The sequence below is a fragment of the Macrobrachium nipponense genome, chromosome 43 (assembly GCF_015104395.2).
Source record: "Macrobrachium nipponense isolate FS-2020 chromosome 43, ASM1510439v2, whole genome shotgun sequence".
Classification (NCBI taxonomy): Eukaryota; Metazoa; Arthropoda; class Malacostraca; order Decapoda; family Palaemonidae; genus Macrobrachium; species Macrobrachium nipponense.
The window spans coordinates 5907408-5922407 of NC_061104.1; the positions used below are offsets into that span (position 1 = coordinate 5907408).

The following is a 15000-nucleotide window of genomic DNA, read 5'->3' on the forward strand; positions in this document are numbered from 1 at the left end:
TCTGAGGAACTGCATGACTTCTCCTGCGAAGTCAAGCATCCAGGGGATGGGGATCCGTGACGCTCGATTTCGTACCGAACTTCGTAGCGAAGCTCGGAACCCTTCGGTCCCTGACGATTGGTTCGAGTCGTTCACAATCCCCTCCCTAATGGACTTCACCGCCTTCGATGCGAAGGAGATGCTGCCTTGTCCGCAAGAACTTCTCCGTGGCGCAGGTACTGAAGGCAGGGGTCTGGTCCAACCAGACCACATGCCCTTCCTTCTACCTTCGGGATATTGCCCACAGGTCCTTGGATCTTTTTCCTTGGGACCCGTGGTGGCTGCTCAACACGTTGTGTAGCGAACCCAGACCCTCGCAGGCTGAACAGCATCGAGTCCTGGTGTGACCGTAAGAATGGATGAGTGAATGAGAGTGTGACTGGCTCCTCTTCCATCTTTTTCTTCCCCTCTACCTGTGGTTAGAGGGACACGGTCGTCACCTGCTGGATAAGGACAAGATGCAGGTGAGCTACTCAACAGAGCCCCATCCTATCCCTTTCACTAGGGATAGGAGTGTATATCCACCACTTCCTCCAACAAGGGGGAGGAAGTGGATGCCAGCTTGAGACAACCCATACTTTATGTTGCCTCTTGCAAACAGGAACAAGTTCTTGCTTGCTGGTACGAAGAGATACGCTTGCCTCTCTCTTAGTACTCGGCCCAGAGGTCTGACCATTGATCCTGCGGTGCACACCCCGATCAATCGGACAGAGGCTTGGATCCCTCCCTCGCTCTTACGACCAGGGAGGCATTCCAGGGATGGACGAACACCAGTCTGTCATCAAAGACTCAGATTCCTCCCACCAAGAAGTGAGTCTTCCTATTGTTAAAGGACCGATGGTTTGTATTACGTATCGGAACAAATGACAATTTGTCGAAAATTGCATTTTTCCTAACTATACAAACCTGAGGTCCTTTACATATAGTCCCTCCTCATGCCACCCCTCACTCTGCGTATTTTGCATGGGCCAAAAGCAAAAGTGATTTGTTTACTGTCGGACAAGCAGTTTAACTACCGTTCCTCCCCTTGTTGCGAAGCTTACGACCGTTCACCAGCTGCCGCTAGCTACTTCCTATTGTTAAAGGACCTCAGGTTTGTATAGTTAGGAAAAATGCAATTTTCGACAAATTGTCATTTTTTCCATCTCTACCCTTTCACTTAAAAATGCAAAGTTTAATGATATGATCCTGGTCATTTCATATTGATTTTATATTTACATATTTAAAAACACCCCCCTAAATTTTTTCCGCTTGGTCCTTCGAACTTTTGGATTCATATTTTTAAGCACTGGTGTGGAATGTTGGTCGTGTCTAGTTGGGCGGTGTCCGGGTCCCCCTCCTCTCGCGTTATACGTGTTAGTTTTTTATTTGAAAGTTGATTTGTGGTGTGTTGTCTATTAATTAAAGATGGCGGAATCGGAAAAGCGTGAACGTACTACCATACGCCGTAAGGTTAGTGTATTGTATACTAAATTGTGTAATGCTGTTGATTCTTTGGATAAAGCTGAATTGCAAACAGAGTTGAGTTTTCTGAGTGAGCACAGTCAAAGATTGCAGAGCTTAGATGATTTGATTTTGAGTAAAGTTAGACTGGACTCCTTAGTGCCGCAGGAGGATTTGGATAGACAGGATTCTGAATGTGAGGAATATTATCGTAAAATTAAATTACTGTCAAACAAAATGCAATCTAGACTGATAATCTCTCCTTACAGATTGTATAAAATAAAACTCCTTGCAGAACTAGAATTGATTTGCCCAAGTTGAATTTGCCTCAGTATTATGCAGATTCTAAGGAAGATAAATTTACATGCAAGCGATTCTTTGAAGTTTTTGAACACTTGACTGCTCCGTATAATTTAAATGAAGTCGAGAGGTATAATTTACTTGAGCAGCAATGTCATAGTAGAGCAAAGGCTATGATTAGTTCCATAAATGTGTCCCAGCAAACTTTTGGTCAGGCTAAACAAATTTTGATCGCAGCATTTGCTGATGAAATGCCTCAGAAGTTTGTCCTCATTAAAGAGTTAACTGACTGAGGTTGTTTGGGGCAAGGATGATTCATATATTTTTTATGCTCATATTAAGAAGCTGATTGATGCAGTGAAAGATAATGCTATTGATTTGGACACTGTTTATGCTTTATTTTGTGTGGTCTTCACTGCCTACTACCTAAATTTCAAGATATCATAGTTGCGATCACAAATAAGTCTTATCCTACTTTAGATGATGTCACTGGTAAATTTTTGGAAGCTTGCAGCAGATATAACGCTCAATTAAACACTAGTAAAGGAAGTCATGTAAGACCGCAGTATTGGCTACTCAGTTTGAATACTAGTTTAACAAGGAGTACATGTATGCTTTGTAATGCTAAAGATCACAAAAATTGCCAGTTGTACAAAGTATTTGGAAGTATCTGATAAAATACATAAAGCGATTGAAAGAATTGCACAAGTGCTTTAAATGCTTAAAAGCAGGTCATAATAGTAATGGGTGCAGATTTCAAACATCAGGTGTAATGCTTCAAATGCAAAAGGTAATCACTGGAGTTTTTTGTGTAGCTCAAAGCCAACAGATTCTAGTAATAGTAAACAAACTACCACAAAGGTGGTTAATGTTGTCGAGAGTGTTAATGAAATTCCATCAACTGGTTACAGCATCCAGTCATTTGGATATTGTTGATTCTTTATTACCATTACTAACAGTGACAACTGAACATGATCGCGTAAAAAGATGGATACAGTTTTGGATTCAGGTAGCCAGAATTCCTTTATTGAGGAAAAAGCTTAGCAGATTTTTGAACTTAAAGGTAGTAGATCCTAAGATACATTTGATTATCAAGGGGATTATACTAATCAAAAGATTTGTACCAAGTCAGTGAGTTTTCCTTTTAGGATTGGTGATGTAAGTTATGAAATTACTTGCATTTGTGTTCCTAAGATTAAAATTCAGATGAAAGCTCCTCATATGTCTAAATTAATAGAACTGCTAAGGCAGAGTGGTAAAGAGGTTGCTTATGATAAATTCAATTGTGTAAACAGAATTCATGACATTGATGATATAAAGCTACTGATAGGTGCAAAGGATTGGCATTGTGTGATGAGCATGGAGAGTGGAGTACTAGGTCAAAAAGACAGACTGACTTCTTTTTACAGAATTGATGATAAACTAATATTGATTGGTTCTATTTCTGACTGGATAAAGAATCTTTCCGATGTAGTAGAACTACATCTTTGATGTCTAATAGGAAGATTTCTGAAGAAATAGAATCTACTACTTCATACAATTGGCACTATGGAGATTGATTCTGATTGGATTTGACTATGAAGTGCCAAAACACTTGATGGAATATGTAATTTTGAAAGCATGCCAGATATAGCAAAGGTTGTGGATTATTCTCAGTTGGATCACAATTGTAAAATATTCATAAATATGGAAGAAGAGAATTCTATTGAATGTGTTACTAATGAAACTGAGCAGGAAGTGACGGATTTTATTTTACACAACATTTCCAGAGATTCTGAAAGACATTATATTGTACCAATTCCTTGGTTGAGTAGATATAAAGATCTTCTTGGATCAAATGAGAGACTTGCTTTCAAGGTTCTGTGCAGTCTGAAGAAGAAATACATGAACAGTAATGTTCTAAAGCGAGTTGATGAAGTTTTCCAGTCACAAATTGATTGGGAATCATTGAGAAAGTTGAAGATTTTGAAGAATATAAAAGGAAATTTCCAAAATATTTCTTCATTAGCCACAGTCCTGTAATTAAAGAAGAAAGAGATACTACGAAAGTGAGAGTTATTTACCTGGCGAATCTTGCAGAAAAGAAACCTGATGGTAGTAAAGGCATTAGTCTGAATCAATGTATTCACCCAGGTTACAACAAGAATTTTAAAATAAGTGATGCATTGACCATGATGAGGTTTGACAAGTTTGTATTTGGATTTGATATTTCAAAAGCCTTTCACAGATTGGCCATTGATGATGAGAATTCCTCAAAATTTCTCTTTTATTGGTTTAAGGATGTTGAATCCAGAGATTTTACAACCAGTTGTATATCGCTCAAAGCGAGTAATATTTGGGATGTCTGTTTCTCCATATCTGTTGCAGTGCAGTCTTTATAATATGCTAATATTGGAGACAGATGGTGATGCTGAAGAAATTCATGAATTGAAAAAAGAATCTACCAAGGCAGTTATGTTGATAATTTTCTGATTGGCTGCGCAGATGAAGATGAAGTTTGAAATGGTTCACAGGGAAGCCAGTACAATATTTGAGCAGCATAAATTTCCATTGCAGCAGTATGTTACTAATTATTCTCAATTTCAGTATGAGATTGACTGTAAAGTTGGCAACAGAGACTCCACAAGAGGTTAAAATTCTTGGCATGTGCTGGGACAGATATAATGATGTACTAAAGGCCACATGTGTAAAATTAAATGTTGAAGCTGATACTCCTAGGCAGATTTTGAGTACAGTAATGAGTATATTTGATTTGAATAATGCTAACTTGCCTGTTTTAAACAGATGTAAGATTTTCCTCAGGCAATTACAGTCGGATTATGTAAATAAATGGGATACTACTCTTCATAGTTCTCAGCTAAATGAATGGAGAAACATAGCTTCACAATTCAATAATGGTGAAAGGCTAGAGATACCAAGATATATGGTAGCAGAAAGTCTACTTTTGGTATAATTGTAATGAGTGATGCAAGTAAAAACTTTATTGGATGTGTTATTTACTTGCAGGAGAGAGATCAAAGTTGGTATCCTTCGTATCTGCCCATAACAAGATTCTGAATAAAAATCTGCAAGGGCGAACTATGCCTGTACTCGAACTCACTGCAGTAGAGTATGCATTGCAAAGGGCTTTTGAGCTGTATAAAATGCTCACTTCTTGTATTGTGCCTATTGCAGTTAATGACATAATGTTGTTTTCAGATTCTACGATTGCCTTAAGTTGGCTAGCTGATTATGAGAACTGATGAACAAAGCTTCAAAACAAAAGAGAAGTGTATATGTGAATAATAGAAATCACAAATATTGTCGACCTCTGTAAGTCTATACACTCGGTGAAGTTAGCTCATGTAGGATCAAATGAAAATGCTGCAGATTTCACTACTAGATTAGTATCTTTCTCAAAATTGAGAAACTCTTGTTACTTGACCGGACCAGAGATGTTACGGGAAGATTTAAGTTTACTGGAATGGCTTGTAATTCCTAATCCAGGCATGATTAGTGATGTGGATGTACCCAAGCTGGTTGTAAATAAGGCAAGTGTTGAAGATATGTCAGTTGGTACAGTTGTTGATATAACAAAGTATTCTTCACTTAACAAAGCGGTTAAAGTACTAATGAAAGTTAAGCTTTCATAAACATATAAGATTAAGAATAATTCTAAGAGCCAGCAGTCAATTGCCTTATTAGATGCAAGCTACCAAAAATGCAGTAATGATTTGCTAAAGCTTGATCAACAGAATTGCTTTCCAGATTTACATGATTTTTTCACTTGAAAACGGAGAGCAAAAAAGTCTATTCCTGAGCTAGTTAGTAGAATGAATGTATTTTGTGACTCTGATGGTATTCTTAGAGTAAAATGTAAGATGGGAAAGATGTCTAAAGGTATGATGTCGAGAACTCCAATACTCATTAGTAATAATAGTGATTTCGGTAGAATACTGATAATGGACACTCACTTGAAGTTTAATAATCACTCAGGTACTTACTATGTGTTACATAAATTGAAACCGGCATTTTTTCTGCTTAAGGGATTTTCAACAGTTAAGAAGGTTGTGAATGAATGTTACCACTGTAAACATTTTAATAGTAGACCAGTTAAAGTTAATGCTAATGACTATAGAGAATGGAATGTGAATCCCATAAAGAGGTTTTTTTCTGTATGTTTCATTGATTACTTTGGGCCATATTTCACAAGGTATGGAAGTGACAAAGTTAAAACCTACTGGGGAGGGGTAATCTTTAAATGTATTTGGTCTAACATGATTAATGTTGAAATAGTGACTTCAGCTGATTTTAAAGGATTTTTATTGGCTTTTCAAAATCATGTTTACAGCTATGGTTTGCCTAACAAAGTATTTTCAGATTCTGGCTCAAATCTTGGTGGTGCATTCACATGGATTGAGGAATGTCTGAAAGCAAGTGAGGTGCAGGAATTCTTCAATCAGAGGGGTGTCGATGTTACTGAATTTTCACAGTATCCATGTGGTTCTCTGAATCGTGGTATTGGAGGTATCATAGAGTCCGGAGTTGGTCTGGTAAGAAAGTTAATACAGGGAGCAATCCATAATATATTCTAGATTTTCTGGAATTTTCTCATGTAATTAATGCATATGTTACGCTAATAAGAAAACCCATTTCTGAACTTGGCGCATTGAGGGAGCAGAATGTGAATGATGATTTTCAGGTGCTGTCACCAGAGTTTTTGAAGTTTGGATATGATACACAGGTTATGGAATGTATATATCACGAAGGTCAACTTGATGATTATGACTCTTCTGATTTGGGTAAGGACTTTCAGCGTTAAATTCATATTAAAGAGAAATTGCGTAATAGTTATCACAATGAATTTTTATTTGGATTGCAAGATCAGGCAACTAAATACAGAGATAAATATTACCCTAGAGAGCACGTTAAAATCTCAAAAGGTGACAGAGTTTTGATAAAGGCTCCCAATTACCCTTTAGCTAGAGTTCTTGATGTTATTTATAATTCTCTTGGTGAGGCTGTTCAAGTACAATTGGTCAAGGGTAATAAAAGTGTTGTCTTTAGGGATATATCGTCTGTTATTCTTTTGGTTAAAGGTGAAGGGTTAAGTGATTCTCATATTGATCAGTTAGATTTAAATCTTGTACCTCAGAGTGATTCTAATGTTGTTTCTAATGACAATATTGCAAGAATTCAACGGGGGGCTGCTTTGATTTGTTCTGAGAAGAATAAGCAGCTAGCTAAATCTGGTCTTGTATAGAAATTTAAATTTAAATCCGCGGGGGGCAGATTGAAAAAACTTCAAATTATTAATTTGAATAATTCAGTATTTATACATTTGGCATACAGAAGTGTCGCTAATTGCCCCTTTGCTTTTAAATAATAACTACTTTACAGTAGTTATATCTGCCTGCCGCTAAAGCTTTTGTGAAGTTTTTTCACACAGTTAAGCAGTCTTCAGCATAACCTTACACGGGAGTGACGAGGAGCGGCTCTCTTTCCCTCTCTCTCATTTTTCAAGTGGATTTAAGGATTTATACACTCACGCTGGATTTATGACTCCGTCCTGGATTACTACTGGATTTAGTGCTGGATTAATTACTATGGATTTTTTCTCCATCATGGACATAATTACACACTAATTCATCGAGGATGGGATCCGGACGCTGCTTAGCGATGATCGTCTATTGAATTATTTTTTCCACACTCGCCAGAACTGTTATCGCAACAGGGTAAGCAATAAGGGGCTTTAATGCTTGTTCTTGCGTTACATACTTCTATATGCCAGTGTTTTGAAAATTGTTTCAAGTATTTTAATTTATTAAATTCTTGCTAGATTGAACCTATGATTTCAATGCAGTCTATAATTTTATTTCTTAAATATTTGACTACTCGTTGATTTTGCTATTTGTTTTACTGATAATTTGAGAGCTTTTGTGATTTGGTGTTGATTTGAGTAAATATTTACGTAAGGTGATTTTCGTGAATAGTTAATTGCTGTTTTCGGTGATTCGTTGATTTCAAGATTTTATTGATTTACATGAAAATTGTAGATTTTAATCATGCGATTGCAGTAATTGATATTTTGATTAGTGTTGATTTTTTGTTGGTTTATTTTAGTTACTTTTTATTAGTGTTGTATCTTTTGTTCTGATTTTTCCCGTGGTTGATTCTCCTTTACTTTGTATTTTTTAGCGGATGAGTGAAAGGAAGAAGGTTAAGCCCTCGCAGTTGTGAACCTTAATCTCTCGTACAAAAGTGCATTTCTTCGTCCTCGCTTGACATTCTTAATCATTCGAGGACTCGTTTAAGTCATTCCACCACCAGCTGCTACAGTGAAATTTATCTCATTTTAAATTATTTGTATTCATAAATGTCTAACCATTTAAATTTAAATTTATTAAATATTTAAAATGCATTTTTTCCATCTCTACCCTTTCACTTAAAAATGCAAAGTTTAATGATATGATCCTGGTAGCACCTGGCCCGTCAGGTGCATCTCCCTTAGTGGTAGTAGCCCAGCCATCTGGGTCAAGTGCTCAGCTTATAAAAGCCAGAGCACAAACCTCCAGAGAGGTCAAGATGGTTTCCACCACACCAAAAGTAGTGTCACCGATAGGAGCATCTCTCCTAGAGGTAGTAGCCCAGCCTTCTGGGCCAAGTGCTTGAACTGTTGAAGCTCTAGCACAATCCTCCAAGGAAGCCAATGTGGCTTCCACCACCTGAAATGTATTGTCTCAGGCAGAATCTCTACCTGATTTGATGGAGATTGGAAAACAAGATCTTCCAAAGAGGAAAAGGTCCCCATCCTCCTCACCTTCATCCAAATCAGGTAAGTGCCCTACTGCTCATGATCCCAAGGTTGACTTGTATAAAGATCACAGAAAGAAAGAAAAGAAGAGCGGTGGCCTAGTAAAGCCTTCCATCTCCAGGCCTTATGGCTTATTCTGAAAAGTCCCAAAAGACAAATGAGACAAAGAAAAATAATAACAAAAGATAATGTCTATTATCCAGTGGAATTGCAGAGGTCTAAGTACTAGCATTGAGCAAATAAAAACTTTAACCAGGGACTCGGACACGAAGGTAATTTGTCTACAGGAAACCAAGATCAGTGACAAACCATTTAATCCTGGACTCAATTATCATTTTGTAGATCCCCTCCTTTGCAAGCTGCAAGAGCTCAAGGTGGGTACAGGTTTTATTATTCACAAATCTGTAAAATTTGAAACGATCCCACTCAATACACACTCAGGCATGTGCAGTTAGAACTCATATCGGAAAAAAAAATTACTTTATGCTCGCTATATATTGAACCATCTTTAGAACCTTTCCTCTTAGATCATGCTGGGAAATCCAAGAAGGCTTAGCCTTTCTGACCTCCAAGACCTGATCAATCAGCTTCCTGCCCTTTTTATTTTAATGGGTGATTTAATGCAAAGCATACTTTATGGGGTGGAAATGTATGCGATAGATGGGGTAATCTTGTTGAAGAATTAATCGACAACAATGATGTAATACTAATGAATGATGGTTCTCCAACTAGGTATGATGTATTCCACAACTCTACATCAGCCATTGATTTGTCAATCTGTTCCTCATCCATTCGATTGGACTACCTTGGTCAGTAAATGAACACCTACATGGCAGTGACCATTGGCCAATGTTAAATTATGTCCATAATCTTCCTTCTCAGTGTCCACCAAAATGGAAGATAGACGAGGCAGACTGGGCAGCTTATGAAAAGTGTTCACACACGATAAAGAGTATGATGAATTTACATCTCCAGTGCATGCCTATCAACATCTTGAAAATATTATTGATGATAATGCTAGCAAGTTTATACCTAAAACATGCGGTTTACCTCATCGCTCTGTAGTTCCTTGGTGGAGTAAAGAATGCCACGCAAGAAAAGTGACCCGAACTTGCTTCAGAAGATACTTGAGAACAAACTATGTAGCAGATAGAATAGCGTACCTCAGAGCCTGTGCCAAACAAAAAAGAACTTTTAAAAAAGCAAAGAGAGCATCTTGGAAGAAATATATATCTAATATTAATACCAAAAACTCCTTCAAAGGAAATAAGGACAAGATTAGAAAACTTCAAGGCAAATTCGTCCTAAGCCTCTACCAATATTAAGGGAAAATAATAGATATATATCTGACCCCAAAGATGTAGCAGAGGTTCTTGCTAAGCACTTTGCCCATGTATCAAGTGCTGACAACTATTCCCCAGCATTTCAACAAATTAGAGCATCAACATCTGTTGTTCCTCCTGCTTCTTCAAATACTGAAGCTTTTAACCTGCCTTTTAGTATGGAGGAGATGCAAAATGCTATCTCTAGCTCTTCTTTAACTGCCCCAGTGAGGATGGCATCCAGTATGAAATGATATCACATCTTCCAGTGGATACCAAGGAATTTTTTGATTAGAAACCTTTAATGGTCTATGGGCTTCCCATACATCTCCTGATTCCTGGCATACATCAATTGTAATTCCAGGCCACAAGTCTGGTAAAGACCCAGAAACTGCCATCTAGTTATAGGCCCATATCCTTGCACAGTTGTATATGCAAAACTATTTGAGAGAATGATCAACAACAGACTTGTGTGGTATCTAGAATCAAAAAATCTTGTATCTAACAGGCAGTTTGGTTTTAGGAAGAACCGAAGTACTCTAGACCCTTTGCTGATGTTATCAAGGGAAATTTCAAATGCCTTTTCTAACCAAAAACCAGGTGGTGGGTGTCTTTTTTGACCTCGAAAGCATATGACACGACTGGAGGGGTGGTATTTTAAAGCAATTTGCCTCGTGGGGTATAGGAGGACATATGTTCTTTTTTATTGAAGAATTTTTATCAAACCGCTCAATTAAAGTGAGAGTAGGGTCAGAACTATCTTCATCCTACATGCAAGTAATAGTCTCATGAGTCATACTCCGGCATACAAGGATCACTATTTTGTCGATGACTTTGCAATTTATGTAGTGGATCATCTGCACTACAAGCATGCCAAATCTTCTTAAACAAATTGCAATAAATGCTGCATCCGCATGGGCAAATTCTCGTGGATTCATGTTTTCACCTCAGAAGGACCAAAGCCATTCGCTTTACTCTTACTCGTAAAAGGGAAGAGATCCCCACCCATTTCTTAAATGATTGTATTTTGCCATATGAGGATAATATCAAGTTTCTTAGAGTCATTTTCGACAAGAAAATGACATTTGGTCCCCATATAAATGACCTATCTATCAGGGTTAAGAAGTCACTGAACATTCTGAAAGTTGTATCGCATTTCGATTGGGGTGCTGATAGAACAACTTTCCTTAGAATTTATACATCTTTGTGTGAGCAAGTTAGACTATGCATGCCAAATATATGGGTCAGCTACAAAGACTTTACTTGGAAAAACTGATATTGTTCACAATGCTGGGCTTCGCATCTGCACAGGTGCTTACGAAACATCTCCCATTGACAGTCTCTATGGGTTGTCTGGCATACCTCCCCTTTCCATTTGCAGAGAGGAGTGAGTTTGAGGTTTTTAGCTAGGTCCCTTGTTGTGAGAAACAATCCTAACTATAAATATGTTAGGGCGCCCTTTAGATCGGGCCTCCTAAAAACCTAGAGTGCCCAAGCCTTGGAAGTACAGCTGAAAAATGATGCTAGAGAAGTAGGCTTGTTAACAGCACAGATAGCAGAGGTAGGATATCCCAAGTCTCCCCCTTGGTGTAATCCACCTGTTAAAGTATGTTTTACGGCAGGAGGGAAAAACATCTTACCTAGTAGGGTAATGAAAAGTGAGTTTTTAAATCATGCTGCTCAACATCATGGGAAACATGTTTTTACAGATGGCTCCAAATCGGCTGCAGGAGTTGGAAGTGCAGCTGTGGTGGGGGATATTGTTATTAGAAGGAAACTCCCATCCTCTTGTTCAATATTTACTGCTGAGCTGTACGCAATAATTCTCGCAGTCAACATATTTTTAAAATGGCAACCAAAATAGTTTTTATACAATTTTTACGGATTCCAATAGTGTTTTACTATCATTAAAACAAATTATGCCAGGCCATCATCTAGTATAAGAGGTGCTGGACTGGTTAGTACTTCTGCAGTCTAGGAAGAGTATCGGTGTTTACTTCTGTTGGGTCCCTGCCCATGTTGGGGTGGATGGAAATGAACAAGATAAGAATAGGCAGCAAAGGAAGCTTCAGGGCTAAGTAATCCATCTCCCTTGAGTATTCCTTACAAAGATCTTAAAAGTGAGATTCATCTTTACTGTAAAAATAAGTGGCAGGCTCGATGGTCTGAACTGACCACCAATACAAAATTGAAACAAATCCACCCATTGGTGGATAAATGGTCATCTTGTAATTCTACAAGTAGGAGGGATACCATTATTTTAACTAGGCTGCGTATTGGCCATACACATGCAACGCACAATTTTTTAGTGAAGAGTGGGGAAGGGAGACAGGCCCCTCTCTGTAATACCTGTCAAGTGACAATGGATGTTAAACATATTTTAGTTGATTGTCCTGTTTTTAATCTTCAGGAGGACACATTTACTCCAGGACAAACCTTGAGAGATATACTGGGGGAAAACTGTAATACCCTGAACTTGAGAAAATTTATACAAAGTATTGGGTTATATTACGAGCTATAATTGATTTTATTAATTTATTTATTTATTTTACCCTTTTAATCCCTATTTATTTCACATCTAGATTTTATTGTATGAAAGTGTTGCGATTGATATTAAAGGTTAAAATGGTACTAAATGGTGTGAGTATACAGATATTATGATTGATGCCCCAGTGCTTGGCTTAATGCCTAAATCCTATATTCAATTCAATTCAATTAACATGTTGAGTAAAAGTTAATTTCTTATCAAATGTAACACCTAGATACTTAATGCTATCTTCATAAGGTAAAATTGAATCATTTAAAAACAGCGTAGGGATCTCTTCCACTCTTCTTAATCGGCAAAATCGTATAGCTTTGGTTTTTTCTGGTGAAAATTTGAACCCTCTAGCACTGGCCCATAATGTCGAAGCATTAATAGCAGTCTGGATCTTTTGACAAGCTTCGACAGCTGTAGACTTGCTACAGATTATTGCATAATCATCAGCGAAGGCCAGACCATGCACCTCGACAGGAACTTGTTCTAGTAGGCCGTTGACAGCTACATTAAAGAGTGTTGGACTAAGGACGCTTCCTTGAGGTAACCCTTCTTCTTGAGGGTAAGCAGAAGAAATGTAAGAGCCCACTCTTACTTTCAGGTAACGTTCTGACAAAAATCTTTAAGACAATAAAACAAATTACCCACAATACCCCACTCAACAAGTTGCATAAGGATACCCCCTCGCCAGGTAGTGTCGTAGGCTTTTTCTAGGTCAATGAAACACTGCAACAGTCTGGTTTTACACAGCAAAGCATTCTGTATCTCCCGAGTAAGGAACATCAAAGGGTCAGAAGTACTTCTATTTTTCCTAAAGCCAAACTGCTGATTAGATAAAAGATTCTTTGAATCCAAATACCACACAAGTCGAGCATTGACCATCCTCTCATAAATCTTGCTAACACAACTAGTTAAAGCAATTGGCCTATAGTTCTTAGGAAGGAAGGAATCTTTAAAAGGTTTTAAAACAGGTACAATAATAGATATCTTCCAAGACTCTGGTGAAGTTCCTGAAAGCCAAAAAAACTTTAAAATGTCTAAAAGAAATTTTGTACTTCTAGGCAAATTAAAAATCATTGAGTACAGTATATCATCTTCCCCCGGAGATGTTGGGGAAGATAACGAGATTGCATGATCTAATCCTTTCATGGTGAAAGGAAGATTATACGACTCTGAATTTAAACTAACAGGAGGAACAACTGTGGTACCGTCCCTAATATTCCTGAATGCAATGTTATCCTTCTGTCTTCTTCTCATTTTTTTTTTCCTGTGTGTCTTGGATTCATATTCTTTAAAATTATCATCATTCCCGATTTCCTGGTCATCCCTACTTTCGTCCGAAATTCCGTGAAACGGGTTCAGTTGTTTTGACATAGGCTACCTCTTGAGGGCACCCACATGGTGGTAAAGGGCAGCACGTGATCCTTCACGTGAGGTTGGCTGTTAAATTAAGAGAGAATGAAGGAGTGAAAGGTATAGATTTGGCAGGTAGGGAGGGTAAAGAGGAAAGGATATGGGGGGAGAAATGGCGAAGGGCGAGGTAAAGTTTAACCGGTGGGATGAGACACACCTTAGGATTAAGCAAGGCCAATATCTATTGGCCTTGGGATTAAGGGTCACTTCTCACTGTCCTCATCGAGGCGATCCCTCTGTGTAGCAGCTACACTAGAGAAAAAGAATATGGCTGTGTTCGCTTATATGACTTCATTCTATCACAATGCGCATCACAGCTGAATATATTCTTCAACACCAATTAATTGTGATATATTTTCCACTTTGAGTTCCCCTATTGTATGATACCAGATATAAGGGAAATAAGCTTCTTGAGATAACGTAGTTGAAAATAAATCACTATCACAGAGCATTATGTCGTCAACAACGACGGTAGAAAAAAAAATTCCACCATGCATGCTATCCGTGTGATGTGCCTTTTTTACTCCCTACAGTTTTGGGATCCACAGGAGTGGCGGGTACGATAAATCCCGGAAATACCCAGCCTGAGAGGTGACCTTGACACGTCTGCCCTACCCTCCCTGACAACCAGGCAACAACTGAATCTGAATAAAAAAAAAAAAAAAACTTTTTTCCCAACCAAATTCAAATTTGCTATTGTCTGCTAGTCTTTTGTCGTCTAGTGATGTAAGTTAAGCATATCACAGAAATCTATCAAACATAAGATAATTATGACTGTAAACTTCGTGATTAAGTAAGGGTGCTCTCTTCATCAACATTTTATTTATTTATTTATTTATTTCACTTTTTTTTTGGCGGGGTGGGATTTCGGAGAAAACTGAAGGGGAGCGGAGTGAAAACGTTGAGAACCACTGACTTAGGCGCATGAAAATTTGGCTACTTTCCACCATGAACCAAAAACGGCTTAACCATCTTATGATCATAAGTCATGTTCACCACGAAAGTCTTGCTGCACTTGATCCTCAAGTCAGCTAATAAATTTATAAGTAAAGTGCCATTTTCGTTGTATCCAGAAGTAAGCACTTTCTTCATCAAGAGCAAAAATTCTATAATCCACCAATGAATTGCCTCCAGTCATCGCAACATTTTTATGT

The 15000-nt window shown here is 37.9% G+C and overlaps 1 pseudogene; it reads left to right on the top strand.

Annotated features, from left to right (window-relative positions):
- The first annotated feature begins 8346 nt into the window (after positions 1 to 8346).
- Positions 8347 to 15000, top strand: part of LOC135213786 (uncharacterized) — an 11710-nt pseudogene continuing 5056 nt past the window's right edge.